The sequence below is a fragment of the Electrophorus electricus genome, chromosome 6 (genome assembly GCF_041902795.1).
Source record: "Electrophorus electricus isolate QZ-2024a chromosome 6, ASM4190279v1, whole genome shotgun sequence".
Taxonomy (NCBI): Eukaryota; Metazoa; Chordata; class Actinopteri; order Gymnotiformes; family Gymnotidae; genus Electrophorus; species Electrophorus electricus.
This window is the reverse complement of record NC_137502.1, coordinates 32,157,056-32,180,338: the sequence shown is the minus strand read 5'-3', so window position 1 is coordinate 32,180,338 and position 23,283 is coordinate 32,157,056. Positions and strand designations below refer to the sequence as shown.

The 23,283-nt window shown below is 47.6% G+C and overlaps 1 protein-coding gene across 8 annotated transcripts in view; it reads left to right on the top strand.

Annotated features, from left to right (window-relative positions):
* The first annotated feature begins 5,001 nt into the window (after nucleotides 1-5,001).
* Nucleotides 5,002-23,283, top strand: part of adgrl1a (adhesion G protein-coupled receptor L1a) — a 108,424-nt gene continuing 90,142 nt past the window's right edge. For 2 of the 8 annotated variants that reach the window (XM_081716508.1, XM_081716506.1), the window contains exon 1: nucleotides 5,002-6,058. The gene's annotated coding sequence lies outside the window, so the exon portion shown is untranslated. Of the gene's footprint in view, nucleotides 6,059-7,929; nucleotides 7,951-23,283 lie in introns of those variants that run through there. The other 6 variants (XM_081716509.1, XM_035525300.2, XM_035525303.2 and 3 more) reach the window with 4 other exon arrangements.

Genomic DNA, 23,283 nt, shown 5'->3' with positions numbered 1-23,283 from the left:
TATACCTGTGAAAATCAGCACTGAATTTCACATTCTGCTGTTGCACTGGAATTGCTCCGTTTCAGTAATGATTTATGAAAACTGATTACCTGAATTAATTCAAGTTATCTTTATTTAATGTAGTTGTACAAATGTTTTATGTTGCATATTATTATTTGCATAAATTAGCATAAATGTAACATTAAAATAAAATTGCCTGAATTTGAAGCAATATCAACTAAATCAGATTAGGCTGTATGAGAGTACAGTGTAAAAATCTACTGTGATTAAAAAGCAGGTGGAATCTGCAGAAAGCCACCGTGGGCTGCAGCGCCGTGTGCCGGAGGACACAGTCCGCAAGACAGTCACACGCCACACGGCGAGTCCCAGTCACTGTGGTCGTCCTGCGCTTTGCTGAGGTCAACACGTGATCTCAGCGTGGAGCAGCAACGGGCCCCTGTGACCTCACTGCTGGGATAAAACCAGCGGAGCTGCATCGCACTACCCTGGCCCTTTATTTACCTTCCGTGAGCGTCGCACTTGAACGCCGTCCGCGAGACCTTTAGCCCGGGCTGATGGATCGCGGCCGAGCGGCTGTAGACGGCGTGACGCTTGACTCAAGCCAGGGCCTCGCCTCTCTCCCCTGCCTCCGCTCGCCTTCCACCGTCAATCAATGAGTCGTTCCAGCTCACGATTAAGCTATAGGAAGTGGTAGGATCGGGACGAGCGCGTGGGGGGGAAGACGGCAGGATAATTGAAACTAATTGAGCACACCGCAGATTTAAGGCGCTGACTTCGCGGCGCACTCCGATGGACGGCGGCGGGAGAACCGAGGCGAAGAGGGAGGGGAGCGGGAGGGAGGCAGGCTGATTCCAAGGATAATGAAGCCCTCGTCTACAATCTGCCTCCTCCCCTTCAGCCCTGGAGAAGAGGAATGGCTTATCGGAATCCTCCTGACCCACAGGTCTCGCTGTCACTAGCAAAAGGGAGGAAGCACGTCTTTGATCTCTAAACCTGGAGAGACACACTCCTACATGCCAACTTGGAGGCCTCGGGGCTTTTTTTACACCCCCCCCCCCCAATCTGGAGAGGTAATGTGACATTTAAAAGAGAGAAGAAATATATGGGTAAAGAACGTCTCCATACGCCTGTGTGTATGTGTGTGTTCATGTTTATGTATGCATACAAACAGTTTACTGTATTTGTATTTAATTTTAAACAAAGATAATGTTTTATGTTTTATTGTGTGTGTGTGTGTGTGAATGTGTGTTCAACAAAGAGAACCTGAGACAGAATTTGTCTTTCATTATCCACTATTTCCCCATGCACACACACGCGCGCACACGCAGACGCACGTGCACACGCGCACAGACACACACACACACACACGCACGCACGCGCACACACAGAGAGACCCACATTTCTTCCTCCCCCATTCTCCAGAAGTACTTGCCCTCTTCTGTTTTTGAAAAAAAGGAAAACATTTCTCTGTGCAATTTGCATTTCCATATGCTGACAGTGGCGCCAGAGAGGGTGGATAATTGGCCTGAATGCGGTGATGGTGAGAGAGGAATAGAGAGGGATAGAGAGAAGGCCATCTGAAAAAAAGCACAGCCATTACTGGGTGTTTTTTCTTTTTTTCTCCCACCACTCGTCATTTTGCCATCCTGCTCTCAGCCACTTGTACTTCTGAAAAGATTTACCTTGGCTTCCCTTTATGCCTCGTTCTCTCCATCTGCCTCCACAGCTCTCCCCACTGCCCGTCTGCCTCGGGATCTCGCTGCCTCTCTCTCTCTCTCTCTCCCTCTCTCTTTCTCATCCATATTCATCCAGTGTCTCCTTTGCTCCGCCTGTCACCCACAGCACGGCGTTAATACACCAATTAGCCCTGAGAACAGATAATGGACTATTTCATGTTGCAGGAGAGAGAGAGAGAGAGAGAGAGAGAGAGCGAGAGAGAGAGTGAGAGTGAGAGAGAGAGAGAGAGAGAGAGAGAGAGAGTGAGAGAGAGAGAGAGAGAGAGCGTGAGAGCGTGAGAGATAGAAAGAAACAGAGAGAGATGGACACGCTGAGATGTTCTGAGATGTTCCTGATTATGAAGATCTGCCAGTTAGTTGATGTGGAAACGCTGGCCAGAAGGGCTCTGGTGGCTGTCGGGAGCTTGAAAGAACCTGAGGTCTTAAAGTGACACACAAGTGGCTGGTGAAACCATCCTTCCTGCTTGTGTTGACGTTACACCTCATGACAGTTACAGTTCCCTTCTGTTGCACACAGATGTAACGAGCCATGGTTCTGACAGTCAGTATGCCCAAGAAGAGAGTGTAATATATATGGGGAACACTCCATTGAGTTTAATCGTTTGTGGTCTTAATTATGGCGATAAGGAAGAAAACGTAAATGTGGAATCTCTCCCTCTAAAATGAAATTATTCCTCTTGTAGAAGAGGCAGACCTGCACATAAAGAGCTTTAATACCCAGGTAGTTTTGGCTAACTAATCTGTTTAAAATATCACTCTAGGGCCAAGTAAGAAGGTGTTTGTGTTGGGGTGTGTGTGTGTGTGTGTGTGTGTGTGTGTGTGTGTGTGTGTGTGTGTGTGTTTAAAATGGAGAGGGGGAGACCAGTAAATTAAACACTCGATCTAGACTGTAACCATGTAGCACAGTCACTAAGCTTTTTCACTCAGCGTCCTCCCCCGTAACCCCTGATAGCTGAACTACTGTATCTCTAAGTTGTGCAATACAGCTAAATTACTGCTCCCGCCAGGAAAAGAGGTCAAGTGGATCTAAACTTCTTGTTGTGCTCTGCATAGGCTAAAAGCATCCTTATGTCATATATAATAATACGTATGCCAATATGTAACTAACCCTATGAGATTTAGGTGAATAAATCTATTATCATGTATGTAATTGGGTAGTGCCGTTTTCCTGACCAGGAGGTAAGACGCGCGATGTGAACGTGACACCAAGCAGGGGCTGAAGAAGACCAGCCACGGGTACGCGCACTAGAGTTTTATTTGCACATAAACAACCGCGGGGTGAATATAACCTAAATAATGCTCCTTACGAGGCTTTCAGTCCATAAACTGGAGCCAGTCTCCCTCCCTCGGTTTTAACGAGTCTCTTTCTCTATGAGACACACGTCTCCCTGACGACGGGTGGGGTGGGGGGGGGGCGGTCGACAAATTAGCTCCTCCTCTCTGTCCATCACCCATCAAAATCAATATAATTCGATAAGTTCCCTTTTTTTCTCCTGGTAAGTTTTTTTTATTATTATTAATGAATGAATGAATGAATGAATGAATGAATGAATTAATTAATCAATTATTATTTTTACAAGTAATATACTACATTTATATTATAATAGGTTTACTGTGGCTAAACTAATTCTAATTGGCGTTAGCATTTTTAAACACTTATTAGTACGGCAGAATTTACTGATGCAGACGTACCATGGAAGGTAAGGCCATGACACATTTGATTTTACCCTGCAGTAGGTCCCCGGGTTGCTGTTATCATTTTACTTTTGTTTTTAACTTTTCCCAAAAACGTGTTCGAAAACGTGCGCAGATTTCGTGGGAAAAAACCCCCCCAAAAATTTATAAATAAATAAATAAATAAATAAATAAATAATAAATAAATACATATGTAAATAAATAAAAATATATATATATATATATATATATATATATATATATATATATATATATATATATATATATATATATATATAAAAGCTAATATAACATATATAAGCTAATATAACAGAAAATCTATCAAATCATAATTCGATATTTTTCTTTCTTGTTTATTTATTTATTGTGGTCGTGGTCAGGCATAAAACATTTTCTGAAATGCAGTTACCGTAACACTTTCACTGACACCGGAGTCTGCTGGTAAAAGCCATTCTTCTCCCGACCTTGGAGCCCGGCCCTAAAGCCCCAAAGCGGGATGAGGCGTTTCCACAAACGGAACCGGGCCGGGGCAGCATTCCCGAGCAGTGCCATGAATGTGAGCAAGATCTCGACGCGGTGACGTCTTTTGATTTGATAAGACGTCTAACGTGTGCAAAAATAGCCTATTTGCTAAATTCATTTAGGATTAAAAAACGCGTCTGATGAAAATACTATTATAAGACATTCCCATCAATGCAAGTAACATTTTAAATTCACCTGACTGAACGGTACAATCACGGGCCTCTAGAACACGAGGGTCAGCAGTAGGGTGCGTTCGAATGTGCAACCTTTGCGTGCTATTTTCCGCGAGACGTTAACAGCCAATCATCAATCAGGGTAAGTCAACGCAGGCTGCGCACGCTCCATGTTGTCGGTGTCGCGTCAGCTCAGATTTGGTCCGGCAGGTCGCGGGATGTCACGCGCACCACCGAAGCCCTTCGTTAATGACGAGCGGGTTCGTATGCCTGTCACGCCGAGCCACTGTTTACGCTTAGCATGACTGCTGGAAACCTTCCCCCCAATAGCGCTCATATAGTCTCGTCATGTAGTACCACATCATGAATTAAGCATTTAGTTTAATTTGAATTAGCTCTGGGTCTAGAAATGCTTATAAATAATTAATTTAATTAATACGCAAATTAAATAACATGGAATTTTATAGCATATGCTATTAATGGATTTGTTAGTGCATCCAGGCTCACATAAACATAATAGTATATTCTTGTGGTCAGTAGCACTGGCCATTAGGCTGTTAATTAAATGTTATCCCCTGCACGCTTTCACTCCCGAGCGCCGTCTGTCCTACCCTGCCCCGTAGATGATGGGAATACTCTGAGGAAAATGTCAGAACTGAGTGAAGCGCCTGTTTTTGTGTGCGCTCGTGCGCCTGCCTACCGAGACCAAACGTCAACTTGGGAATCTAATTATCGGCCCGGTGTCTCCGCGTGAAATAGCGCGCTCCGGCCGAGCCCGGGCTTTGTTTTAATACAACCCCTTAATGCGCGCGCTCAGTGCCGAGCTGACAGCCATCAGAATGGTGGCTAACCTGCCACCACGCGCAAGGGTGCACTGAAGCTCCGGGACCATTAATGGACCGTGCGGAACACCTCCCTGTGCTCATACACGTTACAGAATAGTCGTTAGGTTGCAAACACCGAACCGCAAAAAGCGCGGATCAGGCCAAGACTTATTTGTTTCCTCGTCACGAACGTTCAGCCCGAAGTTAATTCAAAGCAACGAAAAGAATCGGGTGTCGAAACGGAGAAATGATAACCCTGCAGATAACATTCTGCGCGACGGCGAACTGTCGCCCGGCGTGAAACGTGTATAAACGGAGCTCCGTGGCTCGCAGGGAAACAACCTACACCCGCTCGAGCCAAGCGAGCAGTGCAGTCGCCTGCTGCGCGAGACATTTCCACACTGTCTCCTGACGGAGAGTAGGAAGGACTGACCGAGGCGCGAGGACATGGGTCAGTAGAGGAACATTTGATGTCTGGGTGATACTCTTTAGGCTGCGACTTGCAACCCACTTCAATAAAATAACGTTTGATAGTTCGGTTACTTTAGCGCAGCGCCAAGTGAGGGAGCATTTAAACACAGACTCCACGCGACAGCGGCACTAACCTGCGCGTACTGCGAATGCGAATGTCCTGGAAGGGCAAAGGCTGGAAACAAACCCTGCTTAGTCCTCACGTGGCGACGGACTGCGGGACATGTTTTAACTGAGCTTTCTCATGCAATTTCCCAGAGACTTGTGCAAGTGACTGCTTTATTTTGTTAGCGTTGCACGCGGAGCCCCGAGCGTCGTAACCCACGAGATACACGCCGTCTTGTCATGTATGATCGCCGAAAAAGATTTCAAATGACTTAGCATGTCGGGTTTTTATAGTCGCTTCGCTCATTTTTGTCTGGATTTTTTGTGTCCTTTCATTTCGACTGCTTCTTAGCTCGCACGGGAAGACACTCGGTTATTAATTTTTAATCTTTATGCATCCGCACGAAAAAGAGAGCAAGAGAGGAGAGAAGGACGGGTAATCGGGAAGACGAGGGAGCCAGAGAAACACGAGAGGCGAGGAAGAATGAATGAGATTCACTGAAGAACGGAGAAAGGAGATTGGAGGAATCAGGTAAGGCACAAACCAAGGTCTCGCCAGCTTCCAGCGCGCCCATACAGCGAGCTCGTGCTTGCCTGGGCGCACAGTCTATGGCGCTCGTGGAGTATTCGCGATGCGTCAACATTATTCCTCACTGTTCAGAAGGGGCCTGCGGGTCATGTGTGCAGTTAATCTGGTCATCTGGACAGTTTATTTGTCAAGTATGCCTTCCAGTTATTTAACTGCCTTTTGTCTGTTTTAGAGGTGGTTATATTTACGTGAAACAAGCATTTACAAATTCATAGGAAACAGGAAAGAGGTTTCGCACGGTGGCAATTTTAACAGTTTTGCTTGGCTTGTGGTCACGCACAAATCAGATTCTAGTGTTGTGTGTGTGTGGCGCATTTAACCCAGAAGACCGCTGCACCAGTCGCGAGGTAGGCTAATACGCACGTGAGATAGGCTAATACGCACGTTATTAAGACCGAACAAAACGAGTATGGCAGTTTTATTCGGGCCACACTACATATTTAAATGGATGAGTAATGATGCGTCATGATAATCTCGTTTGGACGACCAGACTTGCCCGGAGCACAATACTATCTTCTGGAGAGAGAGAGAGAGAGCTTTGTGTGTGTGTGTGTTATTTCTCTTTTATTTCTCTTTTGTCTATTTTATCTTCCCCAGTGCTCCTTTTATTTATCCCCAGGAACATTTTTATTATCAGGCGGCTCGCGGAAAATCCGCATTGGAGCGCAACGGAGCCAGAACGTGAGCTGGTCGTTAGCTCGTGATAGACCGCACGAAATTCTAATCCTTGATGTATCCTGACAGAAACCAGCGGGCCTAAATGAGCCCAGCATTGGACCTGTACATGCTAGTGGCAAGAACAGCACCACTGACCTGCAGGGATGCTCCGCACAGGCTACAGGTTGCTCCGTCACCTACAAACTACGTTAGACCACATAGCGTGTAAAATAAACGGAGGGCGGCGGAACACTCGTAAAGGACACCGTTAAGTCGCACCGCACCGCTCGCATTTTAATTGGATCGTTCACGTTGACGTTACCGTTTTTCGTCTAGACGTGAACTATCGATATCTTGGCTATCGATATCCAGACACATTGAAACTAGCCGTAGACCACAGAAGAGTGGAGAGTTCTCATAAAAAATTCGCAGAGGAGAAGACTATGTTTTTCCTCAGTGCCACTGTGAATTTGTGCGAATGCGCTTTATGTTTGTTGCTTAAAAAATTTTTTTTTTTTTGGAAAACTGAGCCCCGGACGTTTGAAAGGCTATGGGACGTCACCAGGACATGGCGCACTATTGTAGAACTGGGTAGCTGCCAAACGCGCCGTGGAGCGCCCAAAGGATTTATGTCTTCCTGTCTGTGTGTCACATCACTATCAGAACAATTATTCTAAGCTTTGAATGGATGAATTATAGCCAAGCATTAGTACAATATTAATTATAGCCCTGTGTCTTGTAATGTGGCAGTAATCAGAGAGCCATTTATTTAAATCACAATTTTTTTAGTAAGGCCACTTGATTCTTATTTCATGTCATAAACACGATAATATGAACTGTGACAGTATTTGTGTAACAGATATTTCAGGGCTCCTCCCCATGCCCCGTGTCCCAGTGGCCTCCGCTGTACGTGCAGACAAACGGACGGAAATGTAGTTGTGTGAGACTTAACCCAAAATCCATACCACTTAATGCTGTCTATATCAATAGCATTTCCCAGTACTGTGGTGGCTCTGTCCTGCGTGTTTTGGGTTTCCCTGCACCACAACTCCCAATATTTTGCGTATTGACGGGGCTGACAACTAACTGAGCAGTTGAGAGCCCCAAAACCTCCAGTGCAGGATACTGCAAGAGCAGGACTGCGCGTGCCTGAACCGGAATCACACGGAACGCTCTGGGTGAGTCCACAGCCTGTCCTCACCGCTATGGTGAGCACTGTCCACAAGCACTCTCCCTGCGTCTCTGCAGGTCTCACTCCAGGAGTGTCCAAAACTGGAAAGAAAGACCAAAAAGAAGAAAGAAAGTGGGAACGTGGGTGGAGGTGGCGGGGTGTGGGCCGTCGCGTCGGGTGGAGGTGGCGGGGTGTGGGCCGTCGTGTCGGGTGGAGGTGGGGGAGGCGCGGGCCGTCGCTTCGGGTGGAGGTGGGGGGGGCGCGGGCCGTCGCGTTGGGTGGAGGTTGGGGGCGCGGGCCGTCGCGTCGGGTGGAGGTGCTCTATCGACAGGCAGCGCCGGCTTGGTGAGGGAGCGCGTCGCCTTCTGAGCATCCGCCTCCAGGCGTGCGCACCGCCTCCGCGGACGAGCGTTCCCGCTCCGCGCCCGTCGCCATTCCCGCATCCTCCCGCGCTTTGTGATCTACGAGCTGTCCGTCACAGACAGAACACAGCGGTCTGCTCCTCACCCATGTCCATCTATCGTCCCTTGCTCCCCTTCCCGCGTCTCCAAACGGCATCTCGCCGCCTGTAGGCCGAGGTGCCGCTCACCCGTCAGTCGCCCATGCACTACCACCCCCGCCCCTAACAACCAGCCCCTGCAGTGCTAGCAGCCTGTTTTGGGACAGGCCCGTTAGATGCGAGCACCCCCCCGGGCCCGACAGTGTTACACACCGGGTCTTTTGTTTTAAGTCAGTAGCCTTCTGTAAGCAAAATACAAGCTCGGGCTTCAGTCATCGCTCTCTAGCTATGCCTGTGGTTGCCAGGTTGAACATTATGATGTTGTAATTAGGCTGCGAATATTTAACAGGTGTCACCTCATTTGTTACGGCGAGAGGGCTGAGACAGACGCGACCATGCCCCGGACCTCGCGGCGGGAGGGGGAAATGGAAGTGAGGGGCGCCGCTGGGCTGCCGGGCCGGTCTTCGTCCGCGTGGCTGGGAAAAAGTTATGACGGCGACTGTTTCGGCGGCCCCCCTGGACGAACGCGGTCCGACAGGGAGAGATGGAAAGATGGCCGCAGCGAGAGAGCGAGAGCGTAAGAAACAGAAGTGTACTAGTGCGCGTACGATGCAAACCGCCCTGCCGGTTCCTCTGATGGTGTGCTGTGCCAATGTCCGGGCCGGGCCTCATCCGTGCCGACGTGCTGCTGCGGCCCCCGAGCGCAACTATTTTGCAATCCGTCCGTCCCGTGCTGGTGTGGGGGTCCTCAGGAGCCCCCCTTCTACAGTGTCCCAACGAACGAGTGTGTGTGTGAATAAAAAATCCAGGCGCAGTGCTCTCGTTCATGAATTGAGCGCCTGTTAAATTAGCTGAATGGGTCCATGTGGAAACATAGTGGATTGTTTAGCTGCCGTATCCGGGTTGTGTCTGTCAGCTGTGCAGGTTGGGGGTGGGGGGTACAGTTGTGACCAGATCCCCATCAATTCAACACTCGGCCAGCCAGGCCGCTCAGCTGGTGTTACTGTCACAGGAGAGGAAGGCGCCGGGCGCCACTTCCTGCTACTTGACTCGCACTCATGTTGGAAGGCGTCATTCCGCGTCTCCCTGGCCGAGCCTCCCGTCTTGTGATTTCCCATTTACAGCTCCTGGTTCAGTGTGCTGAAAAAAAAACACCCCCACTGCTGGTGTGTGTGTGTGTGTGTGTGGTGTTAGGCCTCTTCTTGTGTTAACACTGACGCTTGATGTTTTTGTTTACCTGTACGTGGACACGTTGGAGTGTTTAGGGGACATGTGACGGTGTTTAGGGGACTTGTCACGGTATTTAGGGGACTGATTAGTTTGCGAATCTGTCGCGGCTCCTGCGGTTTCGTTTCAGTTCAGCCATTTTGGCTAATGAGCTTGAGTTTAACTCACAATTAACATTTGCTGATACATATTTAAGCAGAGGTTTCAAATAATTAATTTAATTAACATGCCGTAATTATTTATTAACATGCCAGTACTCTCCATATGCTAATACCTGACACCTACTCCTGCTCAGCTCCAACTTGTAAGCGCTTTTCTTAGCCAAATCCCAGGGAAAAGGTCTCAACATCACAATCCTCGGAGTCTTAGCTTCCCCCCAAAGGTGAAGTGCGCGCGTACTGTGGCCAAAGCGTCACAGAAAGGGGTCAGTTATGCCCCATTTAGTGGGAAAAGAGCTGGAAAGCACTGGAACTTTGTCAAAGAAAAGGCTCAGGCACTCCTGAAGTCTCCCTTCAGAAACTTCGGAAGGAGGTCTTAGGAAAAACCTCCTTTTGAAGGTACTTAAGCGTGAAGCGTGAAAAGCATGGACGTGTTTCCCTTCTCAGGACCTTACGCTGGCCTGCTATTAAACCTCAGGGCATTATGGGCCGTGCTTGCTTCATGGACAGATCCAGCTGAAAGAACCAGAGGGAGTCTTATTCACTCCAGTAGGACACCTTATTATCGCACGCGGCTACATTCTTATCACACCGCTTCATACCGTCACACCTGCCTCCGCGCGACGCTTCCACAGCACAGCGCTAAAGAACAGCCGCTTTATTTATTAGCGGCTAACGCTAACACTGTGAAAATGGAACGCTCCGTGAGCTTTTACGCTCAAGTGTGTGTGTGTGTGTGTGTGTGTGTGTGTGTGTGTGTGTGTGTGTGTGTGTGAGCACAGTTATCTAAGTACCCTTTCTCCCTCCGCTACTTTATATTTTGCTTACATTATAGGATTAGATTATTTAATGTATTATTACTGTTATTAATATGTCAATTTATTCTATTATTAACATATGCATTTATTATTACTATTATTAATATATGCATTTATTATTGCTATTTTTAATACATGCATTTTTTATTACTATTATTAATAATCATGAGCATCCAAAATAGCCCAGGGCTCAGAGGTTGGATGTCCCACACTGGTTCAGCACTGAAGCATCAAACACATGTGCATTCGTCATTTTAATGATGGGTTATTTTTTTGTGCCGTCTCCCTGAGGTAATTAGTAATTACACGCATTACTGAGAACACAGACGAGCAAAAAGTAGATACAGTGTTTATCTGCACCCCAGAATGCAGCAGAGGTGAAAGTCAGAATACTGACACGGTACCTTTGCAGTGCTCTGTGAAGGCCCTTTAAAAGGAGAGAGAGAGTGAGAGAACGACAGACAGAGAGAAAGGCTCCTTGAGTACGGCGGTGTTTTGAAGTGTAGCCATGCCTGTTGGAGATTTGCGCGCACCGCGGGACAGTGATGTGGGGGAGAGAGAGAGAGAGGTACAGGTACAGGGAGGACCAGTTCACTGTGTCTGGTCTGCTTGTTTTTAGTGTGTTTGTAATGTCTAAATTTACCAAGCGAGTTAGCGATTGCGAGCACAGGCGAGCAAGGACGTGAACATCGCACTGGCTTTTCTTCAGTTCTGCAGAAGGGCTTTGGTTTTCTTGCCTTGATGTAGTCAGTCAGGTGCTGTTTTTTGTGATTAACACTTTTAAAATGTTTGGAATATCACAGAATGTTCAGAATATCGCAGATCATTCAAAATGTTACACTGGGAATGACAATGTTCAAAATATCGTTGTGTTCAAAATGTCAACGAGTGTTTGGAAAGTCAAAGAATGTTCAGAAGGTCATAGAGTGTTCAGAATGTCCCGAGTGTTCAGAATGTTACAGAATGACGCGTCCGAACCTCACACAGCAGACCAGGCAGTGTAGGTTCAGTTAGCTGATTTATGAATCAGTTCTTAAGGCGGATTCAGGGTTAACATTTCTTATTTATGGACGTTTACAGTGTTAGCCAGTACAATATTTTGACTAATTCTTTCATTCAAACAGTTCAATATTTCTGAAATTAGAGAGCCAGATGGAATTCATATGTGGTTGCCCAAACCAGCACTTGGAAACCAGCGTTTCTTGGGCGACAAATTAAATGGGTATGTAACATCTGTTTTTGATTTAAGCTAGGGGTCAAGGAATAGTCGCGGTTTAATAGATAAAGACATTTCCCTCCTGTTTATTTTGGATGTGACTTCTGACAATCCCAATCCCAATCCCAGATGTTGGTTTAACCCAGGGAGGTTAATCATGAAGCCCCGCGCAGAGAAGGCAGCATAACCTGCCTCCACTGGGATTTCTGTTCAGGAAACGTACCTGCGGTCAGACAGAAAGGAACGCTCGTAGACGTGTGTGATTGGCACGTGAGACGGTGACATTTGGTTCCAGTCCGATGTTGTTGTGGCGTTTGTGCGTGTGTTTGGACGGGAGAGAGAAAACTCAGGAAGACAGCCAGGGGAATATGGGGCAGCTGTTTGTTTGTGCGGTTCTGGAGCGAAGGGGTTTAGCGGGAGAGAGAGAAAGAGAGAGAGAGAGAGAGAGAGAGAGAGAGAGAGAGAGAGAGGGTGATGGAAGGAGAAGGAGGGAATGATGAGGGAGAAGAGGAATGGATAGAGAGAGGGAGCCCTTGGAAAGAGAGGTTTAAGGCCAATGCTGAAAACAGAACCAAAACATGAAACACTGACTAAAAACAGCAGGAGAGAAGGAAGGACAGTTCTTAGAAAGACGTTATTCATCAAAACAGACAGACAGAGACAGAGAGAGAGAGAGAGAGAACAGTGGGGGAGAAACTCACTCTTTCTTTAACACACACACATAGATAGACTAATTAGGAATTATAATTACACCAGGGCTGTGCGTCTCTCACCTGAGTATAGACCTTTCCCCCTTCTATTCTCATAGCTCTCGCTCTCTCTCTCCCTCTCTCTCTCTCTCTCCCTCTCTCTCTCGCTCTCTCTCTCTCTCTCTCTCTCTCTCTCTCTCTCTCTCTCTCTCTCTCCCTCTCTCTCTCCACCAAACCCACTGACCACAGCTCTCTTTCCATCGGCCACTAATGCACTGTAATCTAGCTACTACTCAACACTACGCGCGCACACACACACACACACACACACACACACACACACACTCATTTAGCCCAGGAGCTTCTAAGCCAAGCACCAGAGAACCATAGCATCCTTTTCCCCAGCTCAAGAAATGGCCGTGCCACATTCTCCTGTGAGAACGAGACGAGAACGAGACGAGAACCTGCGCCATGCGGAGGAAAGGCCTTGAAGTAGGACATCTCTGTCCATCCACCATTAGCTTTAACCGCCATCTTCTGGGCATGCTCAGTGCGCACCACACCTGCCGAGCATGCTCCTGCTGCGACGTCCAATCAGAGGCCTGCGCGGTCGCTCAGGGAACCTGCTGCCCCCCACCTCCACGGCGACGGCAGCGGTGGCCAATCCGGGCAGCCCATGCTAATTACTGCACGCCCTCCGAGCTGATGTGAAGGAACGGGAGGATTGGAACTGACCGTGAACTAGGCAGCGCACTCACAAACCCAACGAGACCACTTATCTCATTACCGCCTGGTACCTTCACGCACGAGTCACACGTGATCTTTGTGTGTTGCTGGGGACTCTGGCTGCCTTTCAAGGCTTTTGTGTGTGTGTGTGTGTGTGTGTGTGTGAAGGGTTGGCTGGCTCTTGACTCAGTGCTCTTTCACTCTTGACTTTGAGTGAATGTGAGCATTTTAAACCTTGAGAATTCCTGGTTTTTGTTGCTCCTCTTTGTGGCTTGATTTGTTTGAAGGATTGTTTTTATTGATCTGTCGCTGTAATGGGGTGCCAGTGTGATCAGCAGGTCCAGAGAGCAGGAGAGGGGGACGTTGGAGGGGACGTCAGAGGGGACAGGACTGGTTTGGCCCCCTCTGCTCCGGTTATTTTGCTCTCTGTCTGTGGGCAGATTAACGCTGTGTCTGCTGTGTAATGCTTTGTGTCTGTGTGCAGGTGTGTGTGTGTGTGTGTGTGTGTGTGTGTGTGCGTGTATGTGTGTCAACCTTGATTGGTGACTGCATCTGTTAGATACTGCAGCCGTTTTCATTCCAGAGGTAACCGGTTTAGAGCGAGGCACCTTCACACTTGTGTAATCAGCTTCTTATGAAATGCACAGGCACACACATACACACACACACACACACACACACACACACACACACACACGCACAAATACATCCACACACAAACTTAAACATCCCCATGGCACACACACACACACACACACACACACACATGCTCTTACACACCCACTGGTATGTACAGAGCCCTACACTTGATTTGGGAAGCGTGTGGAAGATCTGTCACTGTGCTGTCTTTCCAACTGAGACAGAGCCCACAATTCCGGAGCTAATTAGCTTTGCTTAGCTGAGGATTGTTATGGATCGATTCTGACATCTGTTTGCCTTCCACTTTCTTGCGAAAATAATACATTTGTTTGGAGACAAAACCGGCGAGCGATATTCTCTGGGTTCCATTTTTAAGGGGGTCCTTGGTCAGTCAGCTATCACAGTGGGCCACATGTCTGGGGAAGAAGGCAACATTAGTGTGACCTAAATTGCTGAGCTGACCACTGCAGAGAAGTTTGAAGACCTGCCGAGACTTCGCTTCACACCTCTGCTGCTCCGGCTGCGATTCAGGCCTAGTGCAAAGTCGCACCTGGTCCACATAATCCTGACGTGCCTCGCCGGTAACGGAGCCGGGAGCCTCGGGCAGGCCCGTCCATGGAATTTAAGGGACTTGGTACCAGTTCTTCGGCGTCATGGAGACCAGGGGAAGGGAGATGGGGGATGGGAGACGCACCAGGCGAGAGTGTGGAGGCTGGAAGGGCGGGGGGCCCGATCACACACACACACACACACACACACACACACACTCACGCAGACACACACGCCTTTACACTGGTCTGGTGCTCTCCACCCCTACTCCACCCCTCTCCACCCCCCCATCTCTGTTTTTCCTTTTCTTTCTGCTTCTCTGCTCTTAAATGTCGTCGTGTATTAATAGCGTGCAGTCTGAGCAGCCCACACATATTCAGCCTCAGCCCCGCCCCGCAGGAGGGGAGCGGATCATAACCTCACCAGGGCATTATGGGATTTTCGGCCCATCCCGCGTGAGCCGCTCTCTCTCTCTCTCTCTCTCTCTCTCTCTCTCTCTATCTCTCTCTCTCTCTCTCTCTCTGCTGGCACTTTTCCCATTGGCTGGAATTAGCGATGGAGAAAAACAAACAAATTACAGGCAAACAAACAGAACGGCTAATAAGCATGTAGCGACATGCGGCGCACCCTCTCCATGGGCTGGGGGAGAGAGAGAGAGAGAGAGAGAGAGAGAGAGAGAGAGAGAAGGAGAGCGGGGACCACCAGCACAGCAGTATCCGTCCTCAGCCGCTCTGTCTCTTCCGCACTCGTCCCTTTCTCCACCGCTCCCTCCGTTCCGCCTTCTGTTTTCTCTCCCTGTCCGCGGCGGGCTGCGCGGCGGGGGCTCGGGCGGCCGGGCGCGAGACAGATGGGCGGATGATGGATGCGACGCGTCGGACGGCGCCGCCGACGGATGAGTTGGCGCGCGGCTGACGGAGGATTAAAAGCGTGGCCGCGGTGGGCACGGGCCGGCCGCTCAGCGACGGATAGATAAACCCGACGAGCGGATAAACAAGAGAGTGCTAATCCACGCACCCCCGCTCCACCCAACCCTTTGGCAGACAGAAAACCACACAACGGTGGGGGTGGGGTGTCAGGGTTCAGCGTGGGGAGAAGGAGGTGGTGGAGGAGTGAAAGGTGGAGGAGAGTGACAGCTGTCGAGTTGCGGGGCCTGTAGTCTCTGTGAGGGATTTAGGGGCTTTGGGGTGGAAATGAGGGAGTGGTCTACGTCAGGGGGCGGGGCGGGGGCGGGGGCTGGTGGGGAACAGGGCACTTCCCCGCACTTCCGAGGGCAGGAGCGCCTAGGGGTGCTGGTATCGATCCCAGCGCGCTCAGATTCCTGTCCTGGATATACCCGTGTCTCACACACACACACACACAGACAGCTTCGTATGTGTGAGCCAGCAAAGGTCTAGCCTCTATTTCCCGTCCATCTGGCATTGCGCATGCCGGCATGATGAGCACTTAAAGCGGCCCACGGATCCTTGGCGGGAGGGCTCCGCCCCCGCCCGCCCCTCCGAGACAAGCCCACTGTCCGCCTGGCATTATGGGCCTGGAGCACAGTGGCCAGGATTGGCCGAACCGTCGCGTCGATTAGTGGCATGGGGAGACAGGCGGCCGGAGCGGACCGCTGGGACGGAGGGAGAGTGTGTGTGTGTGTGTGTGTGTGTGTGTATGTGTGTGTGTCGAGGGGCAGTTAGCAATGAGAACGCTGACAGGGGGCGTGGGGTAAGACCACCGTGACCCACGAAGCTGCACCGAATTGGCCGATATTGTGCGTGAGGTCTCGGGACGAGATGGAAAACGCGGCGCGGATTAGTGACTGAGCGGGTAGAGATCCGGACATAGAAACAGGGCAGTGGGCAGCGGGAGGGCTCAGTTCTCTAAACCCCCCCCCGTGATGCCCCTGCATCACACAGCTCAACCCACTTCTGCTGCATCACCTCACTCATTCACTCTGCTGTTGCTGCGACACCCGGATGCCATCTTTCTCCCATGGGCCTCTCATAGATAAACAAACCAAAACAAAACAACCCAAAGAAAAAAAAGCAGGTCAGATTAAACGAGGCACCAGATTAAACTCCATTAACGATCCTAATAGTAATATTTCTGTACGACTTGCTTTGGCGTGCGGCGGGAGGGAGGTGTTTTCTAACATACGAGTGTGTTTATTCGCTCCGGGAGGGCGGCTCTGGATCAGCTGGCGCGCTGTTAGAGGAGAGCTGTTACTATGGAAGGGGAAGACAATTTATTCTGTTCCCCGAGGTGCGTCTCCTCCCTCCTCCCCACGGGAGCTCCACGCAGGCCTCCCTTTGCGGTGCCCAGAATAGGCTAGCTGCGATAGCGCTAATGATTTGGGACACTTCCACTGCCTGTCCTGTAGCTCCTGAGAGCCCCCTCGCACACACACACACACACCCCACCAAGACATGCGTGTAGGACAAACACAGGCAGAAACAGCAGTATCCAGAAGGATGTGAGTGCACTTACAAAATAGAAGTGCACCACCAACGCTTGGGTTTCTTCCATTTTTAAGTTGACTTTATTAAGAAAATTCAATTCAATACAAACACTCCATCACAAATACAAACACTCCATCACAATAGAGTTTCTTCCTCACTCTGTCTGCTTCTCTCCTTTCTCTCACTCTCTCTCTCTCTCTTCCGGTGTCCCATGGCCTCTTGGACGCACTCCTGGCGCTGCTGTTAACGTGCGATCATGTGTGTGCATCGTGTGTGAGTGTATGGCTTGTTTACTGGGTTTTCTGTAATGTGTCATATGTGTAAGCAAGCCCCATTCTGCTGGGCGTAGGGACCGCCACGCGTGTGTGCGTGTGTGTGTGTGTGTGTTATGCTGGCTGTAGGGGACTGGCGCTCCCGTGCTCTTCAGCGTTCCCGTTCCTCCACAAGGTTAGCAGCCGCTCGCCATCTCATTCCGCATCGTCCGGGTCACGTCTAGAGCAACCTTCACTTCCTACAGCGTTCCGGTCCTCGGGCCGTCAGGCTGCCTCAGCCATTCTCTTGAGGAGAACGTTCTCCGAGCCGGAGCCCAGCCGGTCACTTAGCACTGACTCCTACAGCTCATTCCCACTTAAAACGAAAACCACGCAGGTTTTCTTTGTATAGACGGAGACCTCGGACATTGAGCCCTTTGGAACGCCTCTCCTCAAGCTGGTCCCATAAATCGATAGGGAAAGTTGGGCCGGAGCAGAGCCGCCTCGCAGGAGAAACGGATAAGTGAGCGAATGAGTAAATAGATAGATGAGTAAGTGCTGTCGAAGGGTGAATCGATGTTTATGGATTGGGTCCCAGGGTCCTGCCGGCCTGCAGAGAGGGGGACGCGGAGGTTGGGTGTGTTTCACACATTCTCCAGACACGGCTCAAGCTGTGCGGAGGCGGTGTGTGTGTGTGTCAACCGTGCAGATGACCTCTGCTCACGTTCAGTTCTCCTGAGCAGAATTCGAATGTCTGTATGCATCTAGCCAGCAGGCGGATCTTGTGTGGGATTGTTGTGCTGAGTGGTTTTGTGTGGGATTGTTGTGCCGAGTGATATTGTGTGGGATTGTTGTGCCGAGTAATTTTGTGTGATTCTGAGTGATTATTGTGCTGATTCTGAGTGATTATTGTGCTGAGTGATTTTGTGTGGGATTGTTGTGCTGAGTGATTTTGTGTGGGATTGTTGTGCCGAGTGATATTGTGTGGGATTGTTGTGCCGAGTAATTTTGTGTGATTCTGAGTGATTATTGTGCTGATTCTGAGTGATTATTGTGCTGAGTGACTTTGTGTGGGATTATTGTGCTGAGTGATTTTGTGTGGGATTGTTGTGCTGAGTGATTTTGTGTGGGATTGTTGTTCTGAGTGATTTTGTGTGGGATTGTTGTGCCGAGTGATATTGTGTGGGATTGTTGTGCCGAGTGATCTTGTGTGGGATTGTTGTGCCGAGTGATTTTGTGTGGGATTGTTGTGCCGAGTGATATTGTGTGGGATTGTTGTGCTGAGTGATTTTGTGTGGGATTGTTGTGCTGAGTGATCTTGTGTGGGATTTATTGTGCTGAGTGATTTTGTGTGGGATTGTTGTTCTGAGTAATTTTGTGTGGGATTGTTGTGCCGAGTGATATTGTGTGGGATTGTTGTGCCGAGTGATCTTGTGTGGGATTGTTGTGCCGAGTGATTTTGTGTGGGATTGTTGTGCCGAGTGATATTGTGTGGGATTGTTGTGCCGAGTGATTTTGTGTGGGATTGTTGTGCTGAGTGATTTTGTGTGGGATTGTTGTGCTGAGTGATATTGTGTGGGATTATTGTGCTGAGTGATTTTGTGTGGGATTACTGTGCTGAGTAATTTTGTGTGGGATTATTGTGCTGAGTGATTTTGTGTGGGATTGTTGTGTTGAGTGATTTTGTGTGGTATTACTGTGCTGAGTGATTTTGTGTGGGATTATTGTGCTGAGTGATTTTGTGTGGGATTGTTGTGCTGAGTGATTTTGTGTGGGATTACTGTGCTGAGTAATTTTGTGTGGAATTGTTGTGCCGAGTGATTTTGTGTGGGATTGTTGTGCTGAGTGATATTGTGTGGGATTATTGTGCTGAGTGATTTTGTGTGGGATTACTGTTCTGAGTAATTTTGTGTGGGATTATTGTGCTGAGTGATTTTGTGTGGGATTGTTGTGTTGAGTGATTTTGTGTGGTATTACTGTGCTGAGTGATTTTGTGTGGGATTATTGTTCTGAGTGATTTTGTGTGGGATTGTTGTGCTGAGTGATTTTGTGTGGGATTACTGTGCTGAGTAATTTTGTGTGGAATTGTTGTGCTGAGTGATATTGTGTGGGATTATTGTGCTGAGTGATTTTGTGTGGGATTACTGTGCTGAGCAATTTTGTGTGGTATTACTGTGCTGAGTGATTTTGTGTGGGATTATTGTGCTGAGTGATTTTGTGTGGGATTGTTGTGTTGAGTGATTTTGTGTGGTATTACTGTGCTGAGTGATTTTGTGTGGGATTATTGTGCTGAGTGATTTTGTGTGGGATTGTTGTGCTGAGTGATTTTGTGTGGGATTGTTGTGCCGAGTGATATTGTGTGGGATTGTTGTGCCGAGTAATTTTGTGTGATTCTGAGTGATTATTGTGCTGATTCTGAGTGATTATTGTGCTGAGTGATTTTGTGTGGGATTGTTGTGCTGAGTAATTTTGTGTGAGATTATTGTGCCGAGTGATTTTGTGTGGGATTATTGTGCCGAGTGATTTTGTGTGGGATTATTGTGCTGAGTGATTTTGTGTGGGATTGTTGTGTTGAGTGATTTTGTGTGGTATTACTGTGCTGAGTGATTTTGTGTGGGATTATTGTGCTGAGTGATTTTGTGTGGGATTGTTGTGCTGAGTGATTTTGTGTGGGATTACTGTGCTGAGTAATTTTGTGTGGAATTGTTGTGCCGAGTGATTTTGTGTGGGATTGTTGTGCTGAGTGATATTGTGTGGGATTATTGTGCTGAGTGATTTTGTGTGGGATTACTGTTCTGAGTAATTTTGTGTGGGATTATTGTGCTGAGTGATTTTGTGTGGGATTGTTGTGTTGAGTGATTTTGTGTGGTATTACTGTGCTGAGTGATTTTGTGTGGGATTATTGTTCTGAGTGATTTTGTGTGGGATTGTTGTGCTGAGTGATTTTGTGTGGGATTACTGTGCTGAGTAATTTTGTGTGGAATTGTTGTGCTGAGTGATATTGTGTGGGATTATTGTGCTGAGTGATTTTGTGTGGGATTACTGTGCTGAGCAATTTTGTGTGGTATTACTGTGCTGAGTGATTTTGTGTGGGATTATTGTGCTGAGTGATTTTGTGTGGGATTGTTGTGTTGAGTGATTTTGTGTGGTATTACTGTGCTGAGTGATTTTGTGTGGGATTATTGTGCTGAGTGATTTTGTGTGGGATTGTTGTGCTGAGTGATTTTGTGTGGGATTGTTGTGCCGAGTGATATTGTGTGGGATTGTTGTGCCGAGTAATTTTGTGTGATTCTGAGTGATTATTGTGCTGATTCTGAGTGATTATTGTGCTGAGTGATTTTGTGTGGGATTGTTGTGCTGAGTAATTTTGTGTGAGATTATTGTGCCGAGTGATTTTGTGTGGGATTATTGTGCCGAGTGATTTTGTGTGGGATTATTGTGCTGAGTGATTTTGTGTGGGATTGTTGTGTTGAGTGATTTTGTGTGTATTACTGTGCTGAGTAATTTTGTGTGGGATTATTGTGCTGAGTGATTTTGTGTGGGATTACTGTGCTGAGTGATTTTGTGTGGGATTGTTGTGCTGAGTGATTTTGTGTGGGATTATTGTGTTGAGTGATTTTGTGTGGGATTATTGTGTTGAGTGATTTTGTGTGGGATTGTTGTGTTGAGTGATTTTGTGTGTATTACTGTGCTGAGTGATTTTGTGTGGGATTGTTGTGCTGAGTGATTTTGTGTGGGATTACTGTGCTGAGTAATTTTGTGTGAGATTATTGTGCTGAGTGATATTGTGTGGGATTATTCTTTCCCCTCCACATCCTTCGTTCTCTGATCTTAATCGATACCCAAATGAATGTGCAAGCTATGTTTACCCCTCCCCCTACCACCACTCTCCACTCCTCTCCTCTCCCCTCCTCCTCTCTCCTCCTCTCTCCTCCCCTCTCTCTCCTCTCCTCCCCCTGGCCTGGTTCAGCCCTCTCACGTTGTCGTGTGCAGCTAAGTGCAGGGAGACCCAGAACCTAAGAGCAGTGGTTAATAATGGATGCGTTACGGTGCCAAACTGGAGCACGTTCAGCTTTCTGAAACCCCACCGTCTTGTCTGTTTAGTTTCCAGCCGAATTAATGATAGTAATTAGTAGCCACCAGGTAAGGGTGTGGGGGGCAATCAGAGGGTGCCTCTGGGTGGGGGCTGGGGTGGGGGTCCGGGTGGGGTGTTGCCATCTGGCTTGGCATGGGGGGGGGGGAGGGTATTTGGGGATAGTGGAGCTGTAGTGTAGGCTAGGCTGGGTGGCAGAGGCAGGGCTGTAGCTACATTGTGTGTGTGTGTGTGCGTGTGTGTGTGTGTGCGTGCGTGTGTGTGTGTGCGTATGTGTGTGTGTGTGTGTGCGCGCGCGTGCGCGTCTGTCCGTGCACACATGCATGCGCACATGTATGTGTGTGTGTGTACGTGTACATGCTTGTGCACACACGTACACATGCACATGTGCATGCACGAGTATAAATAATACAGATGGATCCCACTCTGCTGATGTCTTACAGAAGGAATCACACACAGACGATCAGTGAAATGTCATGTGAAAGTAGACTAAGTAAATGAAACAAACACCAACTCATCTGGCACCAGCAGTGGCTTCAAGCTCTAGTGAGCACGGGCAGTGTGGCACGTAATACGGGAACTAACAGGAATGAATGCTTGAAGTAAGTTGAAATTTGTGAGCCTGCTAATCACACCTTAATAAAGACAAATAGAAATACTAGAATGCCACTGCTAAATATAAGAGCGCTAATGAACAAAACCAGTGTTGTAAATGATCTGATCTGTGAACAGAAATTAGATTTCATGACACTTTCTGAAACCTGGCTTAGCTCAGATGGTGCAGCTTCCTTGACTGAAGCTGCTCTGCAGAATTCTGATTTTATCCCCACTGTACAAGAAGATGAAAGCAGAGCTGGTGTTTCTTCCAGTAATTTTTAAAATGTTTCATTTGCAATGCTGTCTGCTGTTGAATATCTTGCCACTCTACTTAAAGGTCAAGTACCAGTATTACTAGTGGTTGGCTCTGGTCACACACTCCTTCATACCAGAAGCGTCTGAGCTGGTGTCCGTCTGCGTAGCTAAGCATGATGGGAGTTTACTGACTGGGCATTTCAATTTTTCATGTTCAAAGCCTCAGCAAAAAAAGCTACTGAATATGAACCACATTTGATTTTACTCAGCACATAACATATAATATCGGCTTATAACACATAATCTCGGCACATAACACATAATCTGAGTACATAATAACACATAATTTCTGCACAAAACACATAATTTTGGTTATCATTACCTCAGATCACTATTGTGTGTTTTATTTAGTATGTCTGCTTCTGTTGACCTAAAGGCGGTAGCAAAAATGAAGAAAAACATCGTTTTATCACAGAAGCATTTGCTGCTTTTAATAACACACTCTACATTACAAACCTCCTTCACGTGTTAATGATGCAGGATGTGGTCAGTGGTTTGCCTGTAAGTTAAGCTTTGCTGGAGGTAGTGTTCCAGGAGATGTTGCACCAGACGAAACTAAAGAGAATTCCTGGACCCCAAAAATGCCATCAGAATAACGTACGGATAAGATAATTGAAGGAATTGAAACAGAACTGAATGGCAGTGGAGGAAAAGTCAACTCACTATTAACGATGAAGTCCTTAACAATCACTATCACATTTACACCAGTGTGATATGAACAGAGAGACAGACATACTTTACAAAAATATATAAATGACAAACCACAAACCAGGAGATTTATTTTCAATTAAATTGCCAATTAAATCTCATATTAACCAAACATTCTGTCACTGAAGCTTTGACATCAAAGTGTAATTTTGTAATTATTTTTAAATATTTTAATTATTTTAAAATGTTATATTAATAAAGTATCATTAACATTCTGTCACAATTTATAACTCCAAAGTACCAATAGTGAACTTTCAATATTGAAAAACTATGACTAGTTTTAAAAAGAGTCGTGAGACAGAACCCGTAATCGTAACTTGAAATTTTAACTAAATTTCCCTACTTGTGTTTTAGATTCAATATCAACAGCATTTTTAAAGAAATATTTGACAGGCTTTGTTTATGTTCTACACA